The sequence below is a fragment of the Culex quinquefasciatus genome, chromosome 3 (genome assembly GCF_015732765.1).
Source record: "Culex quinquefasciatus strain JHB chromosome 3, VPISU_Cqui_1.0_pri_paternal, whole genome shotgun sequence".
NCBI classification, from domain to species: Eukaryota; Metazoa; Arthropoda; class Insecta; order Diptera; family Culicidae; genus Culex; species Culex quinquefasciatus.
Genome location: NC_051863.1, coordinates 145,796,181 through 145,801,180, shown reverse-complemented (window position 1 = coordinate 145,801,180; position 5,000 = coordinate 145,796,181).

The following is a 5,000-nucleotide window of genomic DNA, read 5'->3' as shown; positions in this document are numbered from 1 at the left end:
TGACGAGAAATAACAATATAAGACTCTTTTATGATGTTTTATAATTGGAATGAACCGAGCATACATCCTTCGGTAAGGATCAAGTGGAGGGCAAGTCTGGTGCCAGCAGCCGCGGTAATTCCAGCTCCACTAGCGTATATTAAAATTGTTGCGGTTTAAACGTTCGAAGTTTATTATTGTCCAACACGGGTGCTACTCCTAATGATGGTAGTAGGTCACTGGATTGTTGCGACTATAAGACTGGGTGCCTATATGGTGGCGCTTGCCTATCAGGTACAGTGTTTTCACCAACCCAGCTGAGATTACCTTGAACAAATTAGAGTGCTTCAAGCAGGCCAATCAATGGCCGCGAATATTTTTGCATGGAATAATGGAATATGACCTCGGTCTTACGTTTCGTTGGTTTGTAATCAGATCAAGAGGTAATGATTAACAGAAGTAGTTGGGGGCATTAGTATTACGGCGCGAGAGGTGAAATTCGTAGACCGTCGTAAGACTGACTAAAGCGAAAGCATTTGCCATGGATGCTTTCATTAATCAAGAACGAAAGTTAGAGGATCGAAGGCGATAAGATACCGCCCTAGTTCTAACCGTAAACTATGCCAATTAGCAATTGGGAGACGCTACATCATGGTGCTCTCAGTAGCTTCCGGGAAACCAAAATTAGGTTCCGGGGGAAGTATGGTTGCAAAGTTGAAACTTGAAGGAATTGACGGAAGGGCACCACCAGGAGTGGAGCCTGCGGCTTAATTTGACTCAACACGGGAAAACTTACCAGGTCCGAACTTATTGAGGTAAGACAGATTAATAGCTCTTTCTCCAAATTAAGGGTAGTGGTGCATGGTGACTCAATCAAATTAAATAGAACGCTATCAGCAGTCAGATGTTGATCCCGTCGGCCGGATGGGCACGTCGGCCGTTCGCACGGTCGTGCGCGATCCATCCACCGGCGGTGTAGTGTGACCTGATAATACATCAACTCATTGAGGTTGATAATCTGCTTGTGATGAGCAAAATGAGATTGAGCGATCCGTGATGCCCTTAGATGTTCTGGGCTGCACGCGCTACAATGTGAGCAGCAGCGTGTACCCTACGCCGAAAGGCGCGGGAAATCACTGAAATGCTCATTTAGTCGGGATTATGGATTGAAATGGTCCATATGAACCTGGAATTCCCAGTAAGTGCTGGTCAATAGCTAGCGTTGATTACGTCCCTGCCCTTTGTACACACCGCCCGTCGCTACTACCGATGGATTATTTAGTGAGGTCTTTGAAGGTGAACATTTGCTAGTCCTTCCCGGATTACATTTGAATCGCTGAAGTTGACCGAACTTGATGATTTAGAGGAAGTAAAAGTCGTAACAAGGTTTCTGTAGGTGAACCTGCGGAAGGATCATTACAAAGCTTCACGTATCTCTGGAGCGTGATGTGTTGTTTTGTATCACCCATTCGAGAGCACCAGTGTCGACAAGTTCGGCACATACTCATCAATCGGGTGAACGATACCTGGCTGGTCAGCCTATATCGCGGTACCGAGCGCAAACGTGTGCGGCAGGTTCGTCCTATGTCCGCGTATACCACATGCGCTACCACCGGTTCGCGTGGTCCGTACACTCACGTACGGTGCGGCTGATCATCCGCGCACAATACTGTGCAACCCATTAAACAGTGTTTCTTGTTTGACCATACCCATGGCAAAGCAGAAGGCAGTCGTATGGCTACCCTGCGAAAAGACCGTAAATGCTAAGCTAAGGCACGTACTATTTGAACGCTAACGAGTCGAATTCAACCAAGCAGTAGAGGTACGGCTTCAGTTGGTTCGATTCCCGGTGATAGAGTTCTACGACTCTATCGCTGCATGAGTACACCAGTGCTGTTACGCGAGGCAAATGCTTGGAAACGCCTGAGCACGTACTATTTGAACGCTAACGAGTCGAATTCAACCAAGCAGTAGAGGTACGGCTTCAGTTGGTTCGATTCCCGGTGATAGAGTCCTACGACTCTATCGCTGCATGAGTACACCAGTGCTGTCACGCGAAGCAAATCATCGGTAATAACGTCAGAGGTAAGGTGAACTTTGTAGTTGCAGCATTAGAGTGACGAGTTTGTCATTCAGGCACTACAGGTTCATGGTCGATTTTGAACGCAACACAGCTGTGCTACCACTGACAATTGATTCCACATCGGTTGCTCAAAGCACAGTACCTGAGGGTTCGTCGTTTGACAAAGCATGTGAAATGACCTCCTTTCGTCGCCAGCAGTCGAGTACCTAGTACTCGTTCCCTGCTGGCATCCCGACGATTGGATCTCACAGCGCGTCAGATATGCGAAGCCCTCGGCGTGTTAAGAGGTAGGTGATATGATAGTGATCATATCACTAGGACACAACAGGGCAACAGGGCACGGCACCAGGGCACGGCATTGAACGCAACACAGCTGTGCTACCACTGACGATTGATTCCACATCGGTTGCTCAGAGCACAGTACCTGAGGGTTCGTCGTTTGACAAAGCATGTGAAATGACCTCCTTTCGTCGCCAGCAGTCGAGTACCTAGTACTCGTTCCCTGCTGGCATCCCGACGATTAGATCTCACAGCGCGTCAGATATGCGAAGCCCTCGGCGTGTTAAGAAATGATCTAATAGTGATCATATCACCAGGGCACGACATTGAACGCAACACAGCTGTGCTACCACTGACGATTGATTCTACATCGGTTGCTCAGAGCACAGTACCTGAGGGTTCGTCGTTTGACAAAGCATGTGAGATGTACCTCCTTTCGTCGCTAGCAGTTGAGTACCCAGTACTCGTTCCTGCTGGCATCCCGACGAATGATCTCATAGCGCGTCAGATACGCGAAGCCTTCGGCGTGTTAAGAAATGATCTAATAGTGATCATATCACCAGGGCACGACATTGAACGCAACACAGCTGTGCTACCACTGACGATTGATTCTACATCGGTTGCTCAGAGCACAGTACCTGAGAGTTCGTCGTTTGACAAAGCATGTGAGATGTACCTCCTTTCGTCGCCAGCAGCCGAGTACTAGTACTCGTTCCTGCTGGCATCCCGACGAATGATCTCATCGTGCGTCAGATACGCGAAGCCCTCGGCGTGTTAAGAAATGATCTAATAGAGATCATATCACCAGGGCACGGCATTGAACGCAACACAGCTGTGCTACCACTGACGATTGATTCTACATCGGTTGCTCAGAGCACAGTACCCCTAGGGGTTCGTTGTGAAATTACCTCCTTTCGTCGCCAGCAGTTGAGTACCCAGTACTCGTTCCCTGCTGGCATCCCGACGATTGGATCTCACAGCGCGTCAGATATGCGAAGCCTTAGTGAACTAGGCACGCTCTGCACTGCAGGGCGTGCCTTTTTTTTTGCCCCATAGATGCTAATGGTGTCAGGAAAGGAATTGCGAGTTGGTGAAAGGTTATACCTTGATCCGCTCAGGTTGCCTTTTCGAGCTCGAATGGTTTGCTCCGATTCGACGGGTACGTTGTGCACGTAATGTCGTTGAGAGAGTACTCATGTGGGTTCTTTTTTTTGCTATTTTCGTGCCCCGAAAATATGCAACAAACATGACAGTAGGTAGCGTTGACATCGGCCACCATGCTGTATACCGAGAAGGGTGGAGGTGACACAGTAGGTAGCGTTGACTACGCATACCCATGACATGAATAAACACTGCCAGCTCGTGCTGCCGCGGGTCCATGGCTTGGTAATAGTTGAACCGGACAATGATGCTTGGAGGGAACGTGGGAGAACCATGTTTAAGGATGTGGAGGGTCTCTAACCCAGGCTTTCTAGACAAAAACGTCCAACGGACTACATAGATGAATTGAGATGTGTAAACATTAATTTCGATGCGCATTGCTTGCATTTAAATGGCATCGAATTTTATATCGATGAACATTGTTGGGAGTGACCTCCCTTGGGCCTGCTTCCCATACATACCCAAGCATAACCAATATAGAAGGGGCCCCAAGGGTGGCTCACTTCGAATGCATTTTAATGCATTTTACACATTCGATGGGAATTCAGTGGACATTCGGTGTACATTCTTTCCCATGCATTTTATTTTACAAATTGCACCTAATTTACATTTAATGCACGTAAAATGCTTATTCGATGCACATTTATTCCTAATTGGGATACGCCGGGAACGTCATGCGCGGTTCTGCGGAACGGTGCGCACTTGGAGATGCATGCATGTATCTACCACCGAGAGCGCGCACCCAGCCAGCCGCTTTGACTTCCCTTCTGGGACGGTACATTGAGGTGAGTCGAGTGTACTCCGACTCGTGTGTCGATATGAGGGCTGTCGTGTGCGCGCACAGAGGTGTCGTCGTTAAGCCAAATTCGCTTAAGGGATGTTAAGCCAAGTTGGCTTAAGAAGCAAAGTTGGCTTGGCTTGGACATGTGAATTTTGCCCTTCTGGGACGGTACATTGAGGTGAGTCGAGTGTACTCCGACTCGTGTGTCGATGTGAGGGCTGTCGTGTGCGCGCACAGAGGTGTCGTCGTCAAGCCAAATTCGCTTAAGGGATGTTAAGCCAAGTTGGCTTAAGAAGCAAAGTTGGCTTGGCTTGGACATGTGAATTTTGCCCTTCTGGGACGGTACATTGAGGTGAGTCGAGTGTACTCCGACTCGTGTGTCGATGTGAGGGCTGTCGTGTGCGCGCACAGAGGTGTATTTTTTTGTCGTTCATGAGCGTATATGAAAATTACACCATCGAACCGGGAACGTCATACGCGGTTCTGCGGAGCGGTGCGCACTCGGAGATGCATGTACGTATCTACCACCGAGAGCGTGCACACAGCCAGCCGTTTTGACTACCCGGCTGGGACGGTACATTGAGGTAGTATGGATGGCTCTCGGAGTAAACTACCAAAAGGCTGGCTAGTCAATATCGCGGCACCGAGTGAGCGCGTGATAGGTTCATTTTATAACGCGCTACGCTACCACGGTACGCGTGGTCCGTGCAAACACGC